The sequence below is a fragment of the Pteropus medius genome, unplaced genomic scaffold (genome assembly GCF_902729225.1).
Source record: "Pteropus medius unplaced genomic scaffold, Ma_sr-lr_union100, whole genome shotgun sequence".
In the NCBI taxonomy this organism is placed as follows: Eukaryota; Metazoa; Chordata; class Mammalia; order Chiroptera; family Pteropodidae; genus Pteropus; species Pteropus medius.
In genome coordinates, this window is record NW_024351073.1 from 12,274,179 (window position 1) to 12,297,663 (window position 23,485).

Sequence of the window (23,485 nt, forward strand, 5' to 3'; positions counted from 1 at the left end):
TTAATTTATTTGAAACTTAGAATTTCACATTAATGAAACTACTTACTCAACTGTGTATTTCTCATCATTTTCATCATAATGAATGGCATTGATTGCTCATTTAATGTGATACTTGTAATCTTAAAAGAATGTAATACATATTTTATAAAATGGTTTATACATTTTCACTTCTTCCTTTAGGAAGAGTGACTGTTTTTGGCATATATGAAAATATTTAGTATTGACATTAAAATGATTTACTAACTTAATCACCTTCATCATTTGAAACTTTCAAAACCAAGATAATACTTTTTGCCAGAGACGACATTTTCCAAGATCCCAGTTCACGAATTCTTGTTTTTTTTTAAAAAAAAAGACTCAAAGGCAAGTTTTATAATTAAGAATTGAACCACTGTCAGCAGGGCTTGAACAATTATAAATAGAGAAAAAGGTGAGTCTCACTCGAGGTGGCTTGTCCTTTTTGGTGTATTCTAGGACTCAGTAGGGAACTCCAGAAACCCTGCTGGAGTCACATTCTTCTTTCATGACCAGCAATGTGGTATGAGGTAGATCTCAGAAATGTCATTTTGCCATGATTCTACAAGAAAAAGAAGCTTTGAGGTCAGGTTGAACTGTCATCCCCCTGTCATGCATAATTTTCATTGTTGACGTGACATCTACAGAAATATAGGGTTCAAATGGAATAGACTTCTTTCTGTTAACTTGTGAGTAAGAAGATTCCCAAGAATGTTCTGAGACATTCTGCCCAGTGAAAGCAGGCAGGTATCTTCCTCATGAAAACCAGGTGAAATATTGCAGCTTCTGTGAGAGATCGATTGTGGATAGAACGTAGCCCATGCTGGCAATCAGAGTCCTAAATCTGTAAGGCTTGACTTAAAAACAATTTATTGCTTAGCAGTCATCCCTGCTTCTGGCATTTGTAGTTGCCGCCCTGGTCCTCTGACCAATTTACTGGTTTATTATAAAGGACACAACTCAAGAATGGCCAAGGGAAATAGATGAATAAGGTAAGGTATTGGGGAAGGGGCAGGAGCATCTATGCTCTCTCCAGGTACATCACCTTGCCAGCACCCTGAGGTGTTCATCAACCTGGAAGCTCTTGCTATTGCAGTTTTTAAATCTGACTTGAATTCTCTCTGGTATTATGCAGTAAATATTTATTTAGTTTGTTAGCAATTTAATGTCTTTTGTTCCTTGGTCTTATGTCTTCTTCTTAAATACTATAAATCATTTTTATTTACTTTATAGGCAAAATCTGGCAGAAATTTTCATTTTCTACAATTTCTAATTATCCATTATAAGGTCTAGTCTCATTTTCTACTTTATATTCAATGTCAGTTCTTCCCGCATATGTAATTTTTCTATGAAATTATAACTTTTTGTTTTCATTAGATTTTAATTTTTAAAATGTCATATAAGAACACTCAACATTATCTTTTGAATAACCACATGGTAGGTAGCTAAGCACCGTGTAATTGATTGGTCAAATAATTCTAGGCACGAAGATAAGCACATTCTAAAATCTCAGTAGGTTCACCAAGTAAAGATTTTATTTCTTGTTCATGTTACAGTTTAGTGCAGGTCAGTAGTGAAAGTTGTCAGGCAATTACTGCTCAGTGTAATAATTCAGGAGGCTAAAATTCTTCCATCTGAAGTTTGTGCTATGTTTTAGTGTACCATTTCCCATAGGAGAAAACCGATGGATGGGAAACGATAGGAGGAAAAAGTCACATTTGCTTTTAACTCCTCTGATCTTAAAGTAAGCCACGTGGTTTCTGCAGACTTCCCATAACCAATATTCCAATAGTGAGACACTGCACATATCACCACCAGGATAAAAGGAATTGGAACATGTTGTCCAGTTGTTTCCTGACAAATAGAGGAAAATACTTATACCTTAAGAAATATCCATCACATACTGTTACATGTTAATATTTGTCTTCATATTTGTCTCTCTGCCATTAAGGCTACTTTACCTGCTCGAAGTACATGAGAAGAAAAAAAAAGTAGATGACCTTTTTAAGGTACATGAAGTATTTAAGCCAATGATCTCCATATGAAAAACTTCTTTATAGTTCTAATAATGAAATTAGCAGATGAATCACCTCTTAGTACATGTGGTAAAAGTATAATGGATGCCATTATCTGTTGCATAGCAGGCAAAAATGTCCTAATATTGGAACTAAAAAAATAATAGTAAAAAAAAAAATCATCGCTCGTAGTATAATAATTTCTGTAACTATCAGCACTAATTTGTTCATTTTATAATTATTTACATTTTGAAAATTTTTGATTTTATAATAATATATGTTCAATTGCAACTTTCAGACAACTTGTGAGTTAAACACACGAGAAAAATGACTTTCTTGATCAGTAAATAAATACAATTTAGCTTTTGGAAAAAAGTGAACTTAGTAGTGCTAGCCAATGCCATAAATAGTAAAATGCTTAAAGGTTAAAACAAAGAGGTTTGTTTCTCTGGCCCATAATGTTCAAAATAGTTTTACTTGACTGTGTGTCACTATCCTCCTAGTGGTGATTCAGAAATTATGCAATCTTTTAATACTAGGACTTTGTTATACTCAATATATGGCTTAAAATTCATGATATGTATCTATTAAGCTGACAAAAGTGACATAACAAAGTAATTAATGTGGGAAGGTTTAATGACCAAGGTCTGAAAGTTGTGCATGTATTTTCTGTTTATTCTTGATTGACTGTATTAGCCTCATGGCTGTATTTAATGTCAGGTATAGGTAATCTATTGCACAATGTATGATGGAAGACAATAAAACAGGCTTCAGTGAACATCTAGCAATCTATCTCATCAAATTTTTAAACCATCTATCTTTACATTAGAAATTGTATCTGTAAATGAATAGACTTAAATAATTAAATATAAACTCTAGAATAAAATGATACCAAAAAAAATAGAAGAAACAATAGAAGATACAGATTATCTATAAAGGAATAATCCAAATGATAAATGGTAGAGATCAATAGAATGATATATTCAAAGATAGTAAGATAAAGAATGTCCAACAGGAAATCTAAAGACAACTAAATTAACATTCTAAAGTAAAGGTGAAATAAAGATATGTGTGAAATATTAAAAAACAAAACGAAGATACTTTATGGCCTCCAGATCTTCCTAGAAAGAATGGCTAAACATGTACTTCATCAAAAGGAAAAATACAAGAAAGACATGTGAGTAAATAATTTAGTAAACCTAAATGAGAATTAACTGCAGAACTAACTAACTAAATGATGCATGTATTTCGAGACCATATTACTCTTATGATTGTTCAATTTAAGGAGAAATTACAATACTTCCTATATTCTTTATGCTCTCTTACACATATAGAGTTTCTTTCTAGTCAATATGTAATCATTGAGAAAGGTGAGAGTTTCTAGAAGTGTATTCCTTAGAATATGTACTACGTGACAGATTTCATACCTACGTTTTGAAAATATTGATTGTGAATTTCATATTCAAACACATTTGTCATATTTTAAGAGTATAGGTATATTTATACTCTAGTATTATTATACCAAAACAAGGGAGGATATTGCAAATAAACTTCAACTCATATTCTCCATTGAATAGCTACCTATTAAATAATTTCTCTTTCTCTGTCTCTGTCTCTGTCTCTGTCTTTCTCTCTCTCTCTCAACAGAGACAGAGACAGAGAGAATATATATGTGTGTGTGTGTGTGTGTGTATATATATATTTTTTTTTTGAGGTAATAGAAGCATTCTCTATCATGCTCCTCACAACAGATGAATCTTTGCCAATATCACTTTGAGCATCCATACTTGTACAAACTGACTCTTCAAGGCAATCTAGATTCTATCAAATGCTTCAAAGTTCATCTAGCTTCTACCCATTGCTCAATTACAAAGTCACTTTAACATTTACAGCTGTTCGTTACAGCTCACTCCACACATTTAGTTCCAAACTCTCTGTATCAATTTCCTAGGGCTGCTGTAACAAAGTAGCACAATCTGGGTGGCTTAAAATAAAAGAAATGTATTCTTTCACAGTACAGGAGGCTAGAAATCCAAAATTAGAATATCAGAAATTCTATGCTCCTGCTGAAGTCTCTAGGGAGGAATCTTTGCTTCTCCAGCTTTTGGTGATTCCAGATATTTCTTTGTCTGTGGCAGCGAAACTGCAATCTCTGCCTCCATCTTCATACAGTCTCTCTGTGTGTCTTTTTCAGGTACTCTATTCTTCTTATAAGGATAAGAACTCCTAGGATTTAGGGTCCTTCCTAAATCCAAAACGATTTAATCTCAAGATCTTTAACTAATTTTATCTGCAAAGAACCTACTTCTAAATAAGGTCAGTTTCTGAGGTTCTGGATAGAATTTTTTTTTTTTTTTTTTTTTTTTTTTTTTTGTGGAGGGGACACAATTAAACCTACTACAAAATTATAGATACATATTTTAAGGAAATATCAATGAAATTGCTTTTTCACAATGTCACATTATGTTTAAAGTAACATAATTCATTTCCATCGTCATTTATGTGAATTCCCTCATGATTGTGGCTGATCTTACTCTAACTCGTCTTAAATCTGGTCCTTATGCAGCCTTCTTTTTCATCTTATTTCTAGGACATTTTCTTTCTTACAGAATAGATTAACTTACTTCATAATACTAAATATTAAGATCTGACCCTTTATAGAGAAAGTGCAGAGTCAGGAGCATAGCCAAGCACTACCTTTCTATGTGGGCAAAGCAGGCACTCACTTGCCTGAGTGATTAAACGATGCCATGGAACACAACTTACCCAACAGAATGTTCCTTATGCTATTGCTTCAAGCCATTGACCTGAAATGAGACGTCAAGAGTTATTCTTGGTCTTGAAAATAAGAATATAAAAATTTTGTAAAAGCCATGAGCTGCCTGGGAACTGCTTGTGATGTCGTCTCCATCACTCTTCAGTCTTAGGTAAATCAGGAAATGACCTCATTTAATTTCCTCAAACCTTGAGTAAAAGGACAAAACATAGATCATATTTCCAATGATCATAAAGAAGTGAAGGGCACCATACCATTCTTAGTTGCTTTCAATAAGTTGGAACATAGATGAAAAACTTAATGGTAATTACAATGATTGAACTGAATGCTGGCATGTCTTTTCATGACAATGAGAAATGCTAATATTTGCAATTAGAATTTTTCTCTAAAAGGATATTATTATCACTTAGGGCATATGTGTATCGGGTAATTTTCAGCTGTTCTGCTGAATTTCAATTATATTGGCATCCATCCTTAATGTATGATCATAGCCTTAAAACGTAAGTTCAGATCTTAAGATTTCAGAACAATTTAAAAACCCTTTTCTTTCCTAATACTGTGAAGTATATGCAAAATTTGGTATCTTCTCATTTGCTAATTTTTAATAATTATTATTAGAAAAAATTTCCTGTAATAAAAAGTACTGAACACCTTATTTTCTATAGACATTTCCAAATCATTATTCTCATTATAGGGTTATTCAGTTTCATTAATATCCTATGAGACAATAGAAATAATATAGTAAGCTATTATTTTTTTCTTCTATATCAGATGAGTACTAACCTTCAGTTTCCATTCTCATCAAGATTCTTTATTGTCTATTTTAAGCAGGTTTTCAAAATGTCCCTAGAAGCCATGTACTTTGCAGCTATCTAAAACCATAAGCCACATCCTATGTCTCATTTATCTTGGACATATTGTTCCAGTCTATTGAATTGATTATCATCTGATATAAATTCAAGCAAAAAAAAGAGTAAATCAAAAATGAGATCAATGTTTGTCAAAATTAGCATGTGTATGACAGAAATGATATGTTTGCTTACTTTCAAAGTTACCACGTAAGATTCATTATAAACAGGCAAATAAAGTTTTACAGTTGAGAAACCTACCATATGTTAATTTAACCAAGCATACAAAGTTAATATGCTAATAATTACACACATTAACATAATTTATCTGCTGAGATGATATATCAGAAAGGGTATATCATTACTTTTGTTGTATTCTTACTAAAAATACAGAACACAATTAGGAGAAAACATAAGATAAACATTCATTAAAGGACATTCTATAAAATAACTGGCCAATATTCTTCAAAAATTTTCAGGTCATGAAAAAAAAAAAAGAAACTATGAGAATTGTACTGGAAGACACTTGGGAGACATGACAACTAAATGCTCTATTTTATCCGAAATAAGATTTTAGACCAGGAAAAGAAAATTAGTTGGATAATTGAATTCATTTGAATAAGATTAATAGGTTAGTTATTAGTATTGTATTGATTTAATTTTCAGGCATTTATAATTGGCTATATAACATTAAGTTTTAAAGAAACTGAATAATGGATGTATGAAAATTCTTTGTAATTTTTTATGACTTTTTGTACAACTGAATTTATTTCAAAATGAAAACTAAAAAATAAGCATTGATGACATGAAAGCTAGTGAAAGACAGACTATAACTGAACAAACAAAATTATAGTGTATACCTTTTATTGCTAAAACCAGTATTTTAAAATACAAAACCAATAATTTATCTTCCATGAGGAATTATGACACCCACAATAAAGTATTAATAAGAATTAAGCCAATAATTTAAGAAATTTGAATTGCAATTTATTCATAGTTATTTGTATGTATATTGTACATACATATGTGTGTATGCATATATGCATGTATCTATTATATATATGTGGATAAATAGATAGATATGTGTGTGTGTGTGTGTGTATATACATATAGGGAGGGAGAGATGGCAGATTTCAAAAGATCTGGGTCTATAGAATGAGATTCTGGAGCAAGTAATAGAGAGCTTTGGATAAAACCAAGATTTGGTTAGAAAAATGGCAATGAAAGAATAAGGGTGTGATGACCAAGCTATAGCAGTGAAGCATGTTAAAATAAAAGTAAAAATCTTTGACAAGTATATATATGACTCCTCTCAGAGATGAAAAAGCAACTTTAGCATCAGAATCTGCACCATGAAAGACTAACAGAGATTAGAAGGAAGTAACGGGACAGTTTAGCTAGAGTGAGCAGATAATATCACACTCTGAAGCTAACTCTGAAAGTGACCCAGAAGTCCCAGAACCAGAATTTAAAGAAATAAAGGAAATAAAGCTGAGATTGCACAGACCCGTTAAAGCTACAATACTAGAAAAGGATAAACTAATTTAGCACGATTTCTAAATGACTATATAAATGAGGAGGATAGAAAGGAAGTGGTTCACTTGCTAAATTATTTTTTTAAATTATGTTCAGATGTTCACTTCTTTATTTTAACAAATTATTCCTCTCTCTTTCCCCTTCTCCTTTCCTCCCACTTCTCATCCTCACTCTCCCTTGCAATCAAGTAAGTTTATAAATCTAATACATTTTTTATATCAAAGATAAGAAAAGAAATAAACTATAATGAATCTCAAAGAATTAAGTTTATTTTTGGAAGATATTAAAACAAGAAGCAGTAATTTAGTTTTGTCCCCCGAAATAGAGAAACAATTTTCTATAAAGTGATGCTTGACTCTTTTGTCGTAGGACTAGATGGATCCACATTTGTATGCCGGTTATGTTTTTTGCTAGCCTTCACCTGAAGGAATTCTACACTAATTTGGCTTGTTGTAAATACATCTCACAAGAAATTATGTTTTTAGTGATTTAGGAAGTTTAAACGCAGTCATCCTTAAAACATTGGAAGGTCATCTTTTAAGCAAACTATTTTACTTAAATTACAAGTGCATAGATTTTCTGAACTGATGAAAGCTAATCTGGCCAAAGTTTTGTTTTTTTCTTTCTCTTTTAATTTCTGTTTCCTTTCAAATGTCGTTATATAAAGTAAATGGAAATATATTTGAAAAATTTATATATTCATGCATATGGTTTACTTTATCAAATAACTCATATTATCTTTAATTTTAAACTTCTGATCCTTTCTTCTGATCCTAGGCTACAATCTGTCCTAAACAAGGTTTATATGTATTTTCCTCTAAGTCAATGGAGATTTAACATTCTAAATTTAAGTTCTATTGACTGAAGTGAAGTTATAAATCCCTGAACTTAATTTTCTTTTAAAGAAAATACTCTCTCAATAGAGTTTAAATTTGTCAATCAAATCTACCTCTTCTTTTTATTTTTTCTTTGTCCTTGAAATAACTTTTTTTCTCTAAACATCTACATGTATTATGTGCCAAAATACACAATCATTCTCCAAAACTTTATTTTTTATGTTATAAGTGGAAAAACAGAAGAAACATGTAGTGTTATAATTCATTTTATTATAAGGCATATAATCTGATTTGTATTTTTTAAAGAATTGCTTTACACTGTTTTTTAATTTAAAATTATAGTTGAATAAGAAAATGAAAATGTATTGCATAAATGTTAAAACTATAACTTTTATAATGTATAGAATAATAATTAAAAAAATGTTTTTCAGCACTTTTTTCTTCTTAATTTAATGGCCAGAGTCATTCGCAGTTAATGATTTGGTACAAAACTCTATATTTTGTCATACATAAATAAATCTGTGCATATGAACCTATAACTATACACACTTACAAAATTATAATGGTAATGTATGCATACTCTTCATTTGATTATGAAACTTTTTCTCAGTATATAATGATTATATGCTTCAGAAGTATATAATGATTATATTTCAATCAGTGAATATATATACACCTAATTCTTTTGAATTATTATTTTTTATATAATGAACATATTTAACTTTTTGTTATTACCCTAGAACAATGCAGGGGTTAGGGGCATCCTACAATCCATGCCAGTCAAAAACTCGCATATAACTTTTGGCTCTCCTAGAACCTAAATACTAACAGCCTACTGTTGATAGGAAGCCTTATGGATAACACAAACAGTTGATTAATACATATTTCATATGTTATGTGTATTATGTACTATATCTGTACAATAAAGCTAGAAAAAAAGACTTATTAAGAAAATTGTAAGAAAGATAAAACACTTTTATAGTATTTATCGAGAAAAATTTGCATATAAGTGGACCAGGGCAGCTCAACCCCATGTTGTTTAAGGGTCAACTGAATATGTAAAATATGTTTGTTAGGTGAGAGAATGCTTATTTAGGTTAGAGGTGCTTATTTAATATTAATTTAATATTATCAGATTTTACTCCAAAACTTTTTAAAACTCTTCCCCCAATTGTGTATGTGTGTGGCTGTTTATCATTAATGTCATCAAAATCTAGAAATTATCAGACTTTGTAATGTTTGCTGATCTGAGAACAATGCTGTTTGCTGTTGTCCTTACACCTTTCTGATTATAGTAAATTTGAGCATCTTTGTTTTAAGTTTAGTTGCTATGTGTCTTCTTTTGTAAAATAATTTTTCATTACCCACCTTTGGATTTTTTTCTTACTAATTTTCTTACTAATTAGCTCTTTAGATATTCAGATCCATTGATTTTGCCTTCAAAAGCATTATCAATGTTTTCTCACATTCCCTAATAGTTTATTTCAAAAATGTCTTTCATTATAGGGAAGTTTATAAGGAAAAAATTTTTTAATATTTTATGTTACCAAAAATGTTAACTTTATTGCCCACTATTCTAATCAAACACACAAACAAAAAGCATTCTTATGTTTTCGAAAATGACTTTGGGACATCGTCTTCAATTTTGTTTTAAAATTACATCTCTTTGTTATAAAAAGTAGAAAGTTGGAGGGCACAAAAAAGTCAAAAGATAGCCATGCTCACAGTAGCATTTGATTGGAGGCAACCAGCTGTACCTTCAAAATCCTCTCACCTACATAACCTTGTAACGTACACATATCTCTCACCTAACAAATGTATTTTAAAATATATATTCTATATAAGTAATTAAAAGTTAAATACATCTAGAATACACTGAAATTTTGTTTATAACTGTAAACTCTTGGAATAAAACTAAAATGGATGCAAATCTTGTAGATTTTTCATATACAAAGTAAATATGAAAATATACAAGCCAAATTGAAAAGAAATCAACAGCTACATCTTCCCACTGAGCAAGATAATAAACCAAGCAAAGTTTTTAAGCAGCCATTCTCCTTGGCTGAAGATTTTTCTGGAGTACTATTTCTTAATATTATTTTTATATCTATACTTTTAGCATTATTAGTTTTACTTGTTTAATACCATTGGTCTGTTTGTTTAATACCATTTCTTTTATCTCATGGGTTTCTCTTGGGTTCGATTTTCATCCATTTTATTTTATTTTGGTGAAGTATGTCATTTAATAATTCTTTTAGAGATTAATATTTGGTAAAGTTGAATTGCCTCTCTGTCATGTTTTTATTCACAGATTATAGTTATCTTTATTACATGAGATGTTCAGCTCATCATCATAAAAAGAGTAAATGGGGTACTATTATCTCCTTTGAATTTCCTTGTCTTCAGTTAACATATAGCTCCAGCATAACAAAAGAATTCATAAATATATGACATAAATTTAAAGGTTGAATAAAATGAAAATAAATTTAATTTTATTACATCACATTTACAACCAAGAAAAAAAAGTGCAGCCTTTTACATCAAAGTTTTCTACTGGGTCTATATCCAAAAAGAAATTTTAGAAAATACAGTTTCAGATCAAACACACACGATATTCATCATATAGAAGATATCAATTTGTATGTGAAGCCACATTAGAAGTGCTCAAGCAGGAAGACTCCTGTCAAAGATAAGGGAAAACCCCTGATGTCTTTAAGCACATTCTGCGATGACCAAATATCCATCATGTGAAGAGTAATGGTGAAAAGAGTAACATAGAAGCAGAAGAATTTTTCTCAGCTAATTGGGAAGTGACAGTGATTTAGTGGAAGCTTCATCCTGACTTGAGGCTTTGCCTTCAGACTTGAGGCTTTGCCTTCAGACTTCTAGCTCTAAGGAAATAAGGTATATGGAGAATGATAACTAAGAAGTTAATCGTATCCATGCCAAGTGAGGTATTTTCCAGATATATGCTAGGGAGAAGATCTTGTAGGTGGTTGTTACTGTGCAATTATCAAAATTTCATTACATGGTCTCCAGGATTGCACTGCGCTCTGATGGCGCCCACTAGGGAAAACACACCCTACTTCATCCCTCTTTCTTTTATCTCTTCTCATGTAAATTTTCTTCATCTGCTGCTCTTATGTGTTACTTTTGCAGTTTTAGCATAATTTGGCTGTGTATATAATTATTGATTCTTAATCCTGTTCCTGAGAACAATCTGCCAGTCAGCCTTAAATGCTGTTTTTTTGGTTTTTGTTTTTACTCCTGGCAATCATTTTTACTGTGTTTAATCAGTTATCTTTTTAACTATCTGTTACACTTGTATGGATGCAATGCTCTTTAGTGTGCGCTTCTGAAGATATTGTTCATTAAAGACAGTAACACAACTGATGTTTCCTTTAATCATAGTTTTGTCTGAATGTGAAGGGTAAATTACTGTTTCTCTTTTAAGGTGATTGCTTACTTACTAATTCACAGTTTTATAGTTATCACTGAGTGTGAGATTTTTCAACTTAGTGCCTGTTTTTTGATTATAGAAGTAGAAGTATGCCATGTTCAATGAGGAATATGAACACGACTAATTGTTAATATGATGGAAGCACATTGTTTTTTTGCTAGTTTCCAACAAGTTAAAGCCCCAGGCTTCCTCTTTATCTCAAGAATTAATATTGATTTCTTAAGAATAGGTTAGGCATTATCTGGATTCCTGCACTCTAGCAATGAGAATAGGGTCTAAAATAAGCTTCATGCTCATATTCAATGGCCCAAATAAATATTAATGGCTGCCCCAGGGTACCCTTCTATCCTATATCCAGCACTACCAAGCTGTCTGCATTTTGGAACTGACACTTAATTTCTTTCTTTCTTTTTTTTTTTCTGTGCCTGATGTACAGAATTGTTTCCTTCATAAATCTGACCATATTGTTTTCTACTGCTGCAGAGCAAATTACCATATACTGAGCAACTCTAGCAGCTGATTTATCATCTTACAATTCTGCAGTTCAGAAGTCAGAGTAGGTTTGACTGGGTCCTTAGCTTAGGGTCTCACAAGGCTGAAATCAATGTGTTATCTAGATCATATTTTTCTAGAGGCTCTGGGGAAGAATACACTTCCAAACACATTCAGTGGTTGGCAGAAAGTGGTTCTGTGAGGTTTAGGACTGAGGCCCCCATTTTTTCACTGGAGGTCTTTCGTGGTCATACTCAGTTGTGAGAGATCAACATGTTCCTTGGATCATGTCCCTTCTATCCTATATCCAGCACTACCAACATGTTCCTTGGATCATGTCCCTCTCCATCTTCAAATCCAGTAATGACTGGAATTTTTCTTGTGCTTTAAATCTCTCTGACACTGTCTTCTGCTACCAGCAGGAGAAAATGCATTGCTTTTTTTAGAGCTCAGGTGATTGCAATAAGCCCACCCAGGATAATCTTCCTATGCTATGACCAACTATGTCATCGTAACACAATCATGGGAGTCATATCTCATCACATTCCTAGGTTCTGAGCATTAGGCTGGGAAATGTTTGAGTGACTAATTTAGAAATTTGACCTGCCACACTAAGCTACTGTTTTCTGACTTTTGAAGACTCTTAGGAATACCGATTTACCAGCAGAAGCTGTTCATGTTTTTTAGGGCATTGATATGGACACATTTCTTGGCAAATCTATATTTATGTGTATATGTGAGTATATGTGTTTATAAATATTTATATTATAATAATTTCTAAATAATTGAAGTAGGAAGTAAAATCTAAACAATCATGCATTTATTAAAAATCTTTATTAATGCTACATTATTAAAGAGTCCAAGGATATGAGGGTTAAGGAAACAGATGAAGTTTCTGGTTTGTTTTTAATATGGATCTCACTATGGTGATAGGCACATTAGTTCAAAAATTTTGTAAAAATGTGAAACTTTATGTATTTTTTATTTGCCTCTTCTTCAGCTCATGGATGTGGGAAGGATTCCCACCTTATGGTTATGAGGCTGGCCAAACACTGGATAAATGAGAGCCACAGCAGTTTATTAGCCATAGAGGCCACCTGAACACAATCTCGTTCACCCTGTTCCTGAACACAACCTCTGCATGTGACTTTGATACAAGGCATGAAACCACATGCCTTGTAAGGTCACATGCAGAGGTCGTGTTCAGGAACAGGGTGAACGAGGAACCATAGAAGGCTGGATTTGTTAGTATCGCAAAGGTGGGGTGCCCCCTGGTTTCTACAGGGGGATGTGATTATCTCATTTGAATAATTCTGCAGGCTGGTGGGGAAGTAAAACCCACTACTCAGGGTTTAATAGAAATAGTGCTGGGTTTTCTAGATAAGGAGGATTGTTTGGCTGAGGGGCCTTATTCTTGGAAACAGAATGAAGAAAGGAACTTACAGTTAGATCATTCAAAGCCCTCCTGGATTTACCAGAATTCAAAGCAGCACATGATATTGAAACTTAATTTTGTGCCATACATCACATGGTAAAACTTTAGCAGATAATTAAATCATTAGATGGAATATTAATCAACTAGGAGGTTGTAGAAGATAGCATGCTGAGGGAAGATGGCATTTGAGTTGAGATCTAATTGATGAGAAGAGAGCAATGTAAAGGACAGGGAAGGCACATACAAGAGGACATAGACCTAATGTGGAGGCCCCTGGGTAGAAATCAATATCTCTCATTGAAGAAAAGAAAGAATTTCAGTGAGACAGTAATGTCATGATGAGTGAGAGAGTGACAAAAGGTGAACTAGTAAGGTAAACAAGTTTTAGATTTGTATAGACAATTTTAAACCAGAACAAAGAGTCATTGGTTTGTATTCTGTGTGTGTTTGGAAGTCGTTGGAGGGTTTTAAACAGGGGAGTGATATGGTCTGGTTAATGTTTTAATTAGAAGTGAATGAAATGCGTTGGTCACAATGTGCAGTTAGAGAAGAGAAGGGGCTAATTATCAAGGTCTATCAAGAACGCTCTGACCTTTAGCAGGAGGAGGAGCAAGCAAAGCAAAATGCACTCAATCTGCCTCAAGGACACAAACATTAAATTACTTCTTTAGGCATTCATAGTGAAATGTAATTTCGTATTATTTATATTGTATGCTTGGTAAAAAAAGGAAAAAATATTATTTCATTTACTTAAAAAAGGATGCCAATAACTAATAACTTTAAAAATCATAGAAATGAAATATATTTATTTTTAATATTGGAAAATTAAATGTTGTTTAATGCTTGAATACGTTTTTCATAGGAACAATCTTAGTATATTTTTATGTTAGATATCGTCATGCTGTTTTTTATAACCTACCAAAACTTCAGGAGAAATGTACAAATAATTAAAACTTGTGCATACACACACCACATACACAGAAGACGATGCAGTTTGTGTTCCTCATCATTCTATGACTTTCCCTATTCTTTCTACAGGCTATTTTGAGAAATATTTTTTTCTTAAATATTGCACCTTATCTGCTATGATTCTATTAAGATAATTTAGAAATTACATCTATAAAGTAGTATAATAATGCTTTAAGGCTATTGTCCTCTTTATTTTAATAATAAATATATTCAAAGTAATTTGATGAATAAAAAATGCAAACAGTAAATCTACTTTATTGAAAAATTATTCAAAACCACATAGGTGACAACTAATTAAAGCCACATTTACAAAGCTATTTGAAAGTCTTGCCATCTGAGTATAATAAGAATATTATGAAAATTGAGAAAGCCCAGGAAATAGCAATCTCTTCGAAAACATCTCTTCGAAACGCTGAAGAAAATGCATTTATAGTCCTAATAATAGCAAATTATGTGAATATTTCAGTGAATGTGGCAGAATAGCAAGGAGAATAATCAATAAAAGTTTGTGGATATAACTTTGAAAGAATAAACAGGATATTACAAAAATTTAAATTTAAGACTTGAAACAATCGTCTCAAACTTTAGCGTGCCCAGAGATTTTTGAAGATGCTGCTTTAAAATGCAGCAAAAGAAATGCATTCTTTAGAGATTCTGATTATATGTTCTAGAATGGGGTCTTAGAAACCTGAGTTTGAAATTACATATCTCGAAGTATTCTAGAACACCACGGATCATCTTTGTTAAACACTGACCTAAGATATTACAAGAAAATATTTTATATTTAACACTGCTCAAATGCAAACTACATTAATATAACATTTCCAAATCGTCACTGGTAGAAATGAAAATCTGATCATTTTAATGCTATTTATGGTAATATAAATATAGATATTGACAGATTATGAAATTAGTTTTATTCTGGAAAATAAGGACACAAAATAGTTAAGTTTTAATTTCTTGAAAATTGGGAGTTGGAGAGCAAGTATGGTAAGTCTCATATATGAATTATAAATTGCCTCTTAGAGAAATAAAAGTTCAGTTGATAGAGGATATAAAAGCCTTGGGTGTGTATGTACTCATGTGAGAAAGAGAGAGAGAAATTATATAAACTGCAAAAATTGCAAAGCACACACAGATAAAGACTTAGTTGGTGGCAAAAATGATGAAATGAAGATAAAATCACCACACCTATGTTCTGTAAACTTCAGTTGGAGAATTTATGCTTAACAATACATTTTAAAACTTCCTTTAGCTTTTATTATAAAATTATTGAAAATGTTGTTACTGCTGCTGCTGCTGCTGCTGGTGATTTGTGGGAGTGTTATGGTATTGTGATTATGTTATCTATTTGGCCAAGGTGTCTGAAGGAAAGTACAATACTCCATTTAGAATTATATTCTTCTGAATAAGATCCCATCCTAATCCCTAATCTTTTTTTTTTTACCATGTATCATAAATATGAGCTTCCTATAGTTTTTCTTTATATTTTAATAATTTATTCAAATTTCTGAAGGAAGAATATAATACTGGTCAACCCAATATAGCTTTATTGAATGGTAGTGCTCACCATACTTGCAACTAATGATCGAAATATAAAAGAGTGTAGAGATACTGTAAGCTCTTTATGTTTCTTCCAAAGTCTTTCACCTCTCTCAGGACTCAGAACTGAAAACTATTCTTAATTTCATCTATATGATTTTCATGAGTGTTTCAATACGGCTAATTTATACAGGCTTATCCACAGATAATGTTTCAAACTTGATATAAGTAGCACCAAGATGGATCAATTTGCTTTATCTCAATATCAAGTTTTATGTATGTGTTAATATTTTTCAATGTTCAGCTTTGGTTAACTCCTTTGAATGGCTTTATGTTACTTTGTATTAAAAAAATCACAGCATACTGTTAACTCCATAGGTGATGAATTTTAAGTTGTTTCTCCACCTTGGTTATTATAGACATTTATACAATGAATATTTTGTGTATCAGAAATCCCTGGTTATACACATAAATATAAATTCGCTATATCAAAAATGTGAACAAATTCCACTTTACTAAATGTTGATGATAGGCCTCCAAAATTGTACATATTTACATTTTTGTCAGCATATTACAGTTCACATTGCTATAAGCTCATGGAATTTTTTTGTGGCTGCCTTTAAAATTTTGTGTGTCTGATGTGGAATGCTATCTCGTTTTCAAGGTTGACATTTTACTCATTTCTGATGAAATTCAGGATTTATTTATGTTTATTAGAAATTCAGATCTCTATGTATATAAACTCTCTTTTCATAATTTTCCCTGTTTTGTTAGTTTTTATTTTTTTAATCAATTTGAGGAATTATTTATAAATTATGGAAACTCAGTTTTTGCTGGTCATACTTGTTAAAAATATCTTTTGTTCTTGTGCTGTCCTGTTTTCTGTGACTATGGTGTCATGTTCAGTAGTATTCTGATTGTTCATCCAGGGACCTCGCCACCACTATACTGAAAAATTAGATGCTAGATCACTGGCAGCTGCAACAAAAATGCATTTAATAAAATTTTAAAGTACATGAAAAATATTTATAAAATAAAAACAGGTAAGGATGATATGCATGTAATGGCTTTTACCACACGAATTCCCTGAATTTTAAAAACTTATTTTACACTCAAGAGTGTTAAAAATGCAATTTCAGGACTTTTTGATTCATGCTGACATAAGCACCCAAAATTAATCATCTGATAAATGTTTATTTAGACCCTCTAATGCCCCTGACTCAATGTCAGTCATTAAGAATGCAGTCATGCACCAAGCACAGCCAGAGCCTGTCCTCACGAAGCCAGAAGCCTGATAAAAATGATCTCAGAACTAGATAAATATAAACTGAACAGTTTATACATAGATGTAATATGAGATCTAGTTTCTTTATATTCATCATGATTTTAAGGCAACTGTTAAATTTAAATGTTATTCAACTATGAAGAAATAAATTATAGAAAGATGAGACAATCTTTCCTTTTTAATGCATATGGATCTTTGTAGGAAATAATCAATTGTATACAGACTGATTCTGCATAAAATGTGTTTTTGTAGCTTTAATTTTGTGCTTTAGCTTAGCTCTCGTTTTTCTACCATCTATCTTAAAGATTATAACCCAGATTGCTGAGAATATCTAAATGCGTGAATTACGGGGCACTCTTGAATCCAATGTGTACCCACAAATAAGAAAAGATAAATGCTAATTGTTATGTCATTGAGATTTTCAGTTTGTTGTGAAGCATTATCATTGCAGAAATCTAAAACATATATGTCAACTATAATATCAATGTCATAATATCAATGTATAATTCTGGAAGAGGAAAATTCTGAAGTAAGCAATGTGAAAAATAAACTTGAACATAGTGTAGTGAAAGAAAAAAATCCAAATAATAAAATCTCAAGGTCTACCATATGATATAATAAAAAGTAGTTGTATTATTTATTGAATGTTTGCCATATGCCAGCACAGTTTAAAGTACTTTTATAGACCGATAAGTAAGATATATTTGATTAGTGTTTTCATTGTATACCTGTCATATTTATATGGAAGTTGTCATGATTATAAGCAGCATAAAAGTGTTTTCTTTCTGAACTCATTTTTACAAACATTTCCTTTGAATCAGCGGTTTGATTTATTTATAAGTATTCTAATTACTGATACATTTACATTTAAATATATTATCTTATTATATTTAAAAAAATTTTTTACTCATTTCCTCTATTCTTACAGATGCATTTTTTAATTTTTTAATTTTTCTTTCTGATAATTTGTCAGTATTGTTTTACTTTTAGTTGATTATTGATCTAAAATTTATAAACTACTCCCTTGGTTCATTAAAGGTAAAATAAAATTAGAATGTTTCCACATTGTAAACAACACAAGGATCTTAGAATTCTTACAATGCTTTGTCTTTAATTATTTTCCCATACCTTTGGTTTTATTGTGTATATATGCTTTAAGATATACTCTATCTCTCTCTATATATGTAGTTAATGTATTATATGCATAAATATTATATTGAAAATATTCCTGTACATTCCCTTTAATCAGAACCACACACAGCTGACTTCTACCAGTTACTGTCTTTTTGAAATTTTACTTGTCTTCATTTATAAATGATATTTTCACAAGGTATTGAATTCTAGGTCAGCATTTTAAAGATGTCAGTCTATTGTCTGCTGGCCTCTATTGTTTCTTTTGAGGAGTCTTTCTTTGAAGGCAATTTGACTTTTTTTTTTCTGGCTCCTTTTATTTTATTTTCTGGCTGCTTTTATAATTTTCCTCTTTGTCTTTGTTTCTGGCAGTTTTACTATGAAATTTGTTTCTGTTTTTCTTTTTTTTTCTTCTCCCATTTGGTTTGCTTTTATTTCCTTGTTGAAGGCCTGATTTTTTTTTGCATTAGAACCCAGAAATTATGAAGCATTCAATTTAAAGCATGTCTGTTTAAAATGCTAATTGTTTTTTCCTCCAAAAGTGTTTGCTTCAAGAGGCAATTAAGCAGTGGCAGATAACCTGAACTGTGACTGAATCTGAAGCTGGCTTCAGTTACCATGAGTGCTGGCCTATTTTCTGTTCACCTAATCTAAGGCATATCTCTTTAGGGTCCCACGTGAAATTTGAGTGTGTGAGCAAGGACTCTCCTCCCAAGTCGGCCTCGAATTCCAATTCGGGTCCTCTCATCAACTCTAGGCAGGTGTCCGAAACTCTAGTAAATTTATCAGCCTCTCAATTTAGGTGACTGTTAACTTCTTAAATGATCATCCTTTTCAGAGCAAATCCTTGAATGGAAAAATGGTGCCAACAGGCTGCCTCCCTGGGTTTCCTTTTCCTTAAAGAAAGTGGATCTGTAGGATCTCAGAGACACGAAAACACTTGGATAACTTCAAAATGAGGTGTGTTTAACAGTGTATGCTATTTATTAATTGTTCCATTAGAGGTCCATCTCATTGCTGCAAGTCAAATGTATAAAATTATAATAGAGAGATAAGATAATAATAGACACGTGGTTTCGATATTTTAGTCTGGGGTATATTATACAGTATTATGAAAAAGGCATTTTTTCCATTATAAAATTAAATTCATAATGTAATACAGGACTTACTGTGTGGTTTTGACATAAGGTACATTTAAAATGGAATATACAATAAGTATTTAAAGAATGCCTGCTGAAATAATGTAATTTTTAGCTGAAATCTTACTAGATCCATACCCGAACAAACTAATTTCACAGTTATTTAGTTCTAGGCTACTCCTTAACACTAAAATTGTGTTCTATAAATAAGCTGTTTTGTCACAAAAGTATAGGTTAAATATATAACTGACACAAAATAGGGTTTAGTAATTATTCGTTAAAATAATTAATTCATATTTGATGGTTAAATAATCTCTCCTACTGTAAACTTCTTATTTATTAGTCTCTTGCCTTACTCTCAATTTATGGATTTAAGCTTAGTTTCTATTTTATAGTTTTGCCTATAGTAAGTGCATAATAAGAATTAAAGAAATTTGAGGAAAATTTAAGTGAAAATAATAAGATTGTGTTCTATGTTGTGTCAGGATACTTTAGATTTAAGTAACAGCAAATATGGTTTTCTGAGAAGAAAATAAAATATTGGAATGACAGAGAATATGAAAATCTTCAAAGAACACAGATAACACTGTATTATACATCTCTCAGAAAAGACAAAAACTGTGTAAGGAAGGAGCCAGTTTCCACACTCTTATGTGCTGTAGTCAGAGTGACTCATCTTCAACTGTCTCCCACTCCTGTTCAGCTCAACTGTGGATAAACAGGACAGAGAAACAGAGTCTGTCTGAACCAAGTTGAGTCATGAAGTTTAACTATAAATAATGTGTACTGTACTGAAACTCAGTAATAGGTCATTGTGGGGGTAGTGTATGATATACATGGCCATTGTCTTAGATTCAGCTGCTGTAACAAAGTACGATAGATTGGGTGATTTACGAACAACAGAATTGTATTTCTTACAGTTATGGAGGCTGGAAGTCCAAGATCAGGGTGCCAACATGGTCAGTTTCTGGTGAGAGTCTTCTTCTAGGTTGCAGATTACTGTCTTCTCATTGTGTCTTCATATAGTATGAGGAGAGAGAGGGCTCTCTGGGTCTCTTTTAAAAGGGCACTAATTCCATGCATGAGGGCTTCATCCTCATGATCTAATTTCCTTCCAAAGATTTCACCTCCTAATGCTGTCATATCAGGCATTAGGATTTCGATATAGGAATTTTGGAGGACACAAACATTCAGACTGCAGCACGATTAATACATATAAATATAAATATCAAGATGATTACTCTACATGTGGGTTCTGCGGGGTGTATGTGAAACCTAGGATCTCTAGAACGCTTCTTAGTATAGTTTCTGATATTCTATAAGTGGTTTAATTTTTTATTTTACAAGTTTATGAGTAAAAAGTATAAAAAAATCACAAAATAAAACTATAACACATTAGAGAACTGATGTGTGTGAAGAAAACTATAAATAGCTAGGTGAATACATTTATGGTTAAAAACTAGAGTAGTTTAGATGCATTTCTTTATTCCCTTAACTTAATATTCTACTGTGCATATTCAGGTATATACTATCTCTACAACTTTATTCTGTTTAAATCTAAACTATTATTTACATAATAACCTACTACTGAGTTTTTCCAATATAATAATATCCTTAAACCACTTACAATTAAGTCATATGGAGGTTTTTGTTTTGTTTTGTTTTGTTTTGTTTTAAACTTATATGTCATAGAAATATCTTTGGTAATTGATAGAATAGGTAAACATGACTAGACATTACTAGAGTATTCTGAGATGTATTGAAAATACAATCAATCTGTTCTAGAGATGATATAGTGTAACTAGGATCCTGAAACAATTTATTAGATACATGTCCATTGGAATACTGTTTAATTTCTTTATCCCTTATATTCCCCATCTATAAAATAACAGTAATAAATATTACACCATAGAATTGTATAAAGAATTAAATGCGATAATGTTTTTAATCTGCATTATACCTGGCATATAGTAAGGCCATGTTAAATTACTATAGCTAAGTGAAATATTTAATATTTAATTCAATCATCATACAACTCAAATTATTTAATATACTTAAATTAATCTTTGTCACTAGTATTGATTAACTCACTAGTACGGACAACTGCTCTGGTCACTGAATGAGGCCACGGGACTATTTTCTAATGGGAGCTGCACCCTACCAAATGCACCTTTACATTAAAAATTTCACGTTCACACATTAGCGCTGTGTAGTTTTGGACAGAGATGGAATTCTGCAGCACAGACCATCAAGCAGGGATGTTGTATTCTTTAATAAATGTGCACAGAGCTCACATATAAAATCACATTTTCCTAATTTCTCTAAGTGGACAGTGCTATCCCATACTTGTCATCATCAGCCACTAACAGACATTTGTACTTCATGAGATTTTTAATGGTTATATAGCCCTAGCAAAGCATTTTGAGCCTTATTACTGGTGAAATACATAGAAATAAATTAACTAATAATATCGAGAGTAGTTGCTTCTATAATGTTCAATGCAGAGAAAAAAATTAAAAAGACAGTTTTTACTACAAAACTAGTATTTGAACTCATATGTACATTCTAAATGCCACGAACTCACTGAATCAGGTGAACCATTTGATATCTGACAACTTTAAGGGGGTGTTAAACCACAGGAAATTGAAACATTAAACTTTCTGGTAGTTACAAGCCATGATGGCCCTAACAAATCACCACCGGATATTTCGAATGACATATTATAGCTCATAATCCCCATACCTGGAAGGAGAAGGAGCTGGGGCTTTTGTTGCTGCTTCTTGTGTTTTAACAGTCTCAATGTTTTCTCATTCTTTTGCACTTGTACATGGAAATGACTGCATGTAGAGGGAGATTTTGAGAAATTAATATGCTGGAAGCCAAATTTGTTTTGTAATACAGGTGATTTCAGATGAAAAATTATATTTAAGAAGATTTCTGTTTCTACTCTTTTTGGCAGGCCTAATATAAGCTTGGTGCCTTCTAAAACCTACACCATAATAAATAAATTGCATTTCCTAAAAGTAGGTGCAGAGATCTACAAATAAATTTCTCAGAAAACAATTTCTACATGTTGAACAGCCATTTAAAAAATGTTTTATACATCATCACCTTCTACAAAGATGTGCCTTCATCTGAATATTTTATTATTGTTAATATTATTATTATGTAAGTAAAGCTTTATAACCAATAAGGTCTGAAATATTTTAATATAAATGGTATTGTTTTATCTAATATTAATAAAAAATAATTATGTACTACATCTCATAATCTGTTAGAAAATTCCAGTAACCATGATTAGATTTCATGTAAATTATGCCTGAAATGCAAGGAAAGTTTTTGGTTCAAATTATACGTTATACCATTTAAAAACTATTTTCAAGAGTCTTTCTCCTTTACTTCTATTGTTTCTTGCTTTAATATAAGACTTTGGGTATAATAACTAAAGTATTACATATATATGTATGTATGCATGCATACATGTATGTATGTACATTTAAGTATGTGTCCATGCATGTATGTGTGTATGTATATATGTATGTATATATAATTAGTCCAGATTTAACCATTAGAATCAGCACAGTCATAGAAAAAAATATTTTATTTTGAAAGTTTAGGGTTTTAAAGCACTGAGTGTTGGATAATTAGCATTTGTTCTATGTTTTTGGTATTTAACCTGCAATTTAGGAAAAAAAGAGGTAGAAATAGGCTATTTTCAGAAAATGTCTTAAAAAGTGAAAGGAAAGAGTAATAAATTAATATGGAATGCTATTTTTTCATAATTCAAAGTTGATAAAAAAGACTTCCCATCCCAAACAACAAAGTGTGCACAGTGGTGAGAAATTATGTGTTTAAGAATATTATTTGCAATATAGTCACTTCTTATAACAGCAAAATGTTAGACTATTTTTATTATTCACACTTTTAAAAGTACAACTAAAGTATATATTTTTGTAAGACAAAATGGAAAATATTATCTCACAATTTCCAGTATGTCTGGATATTA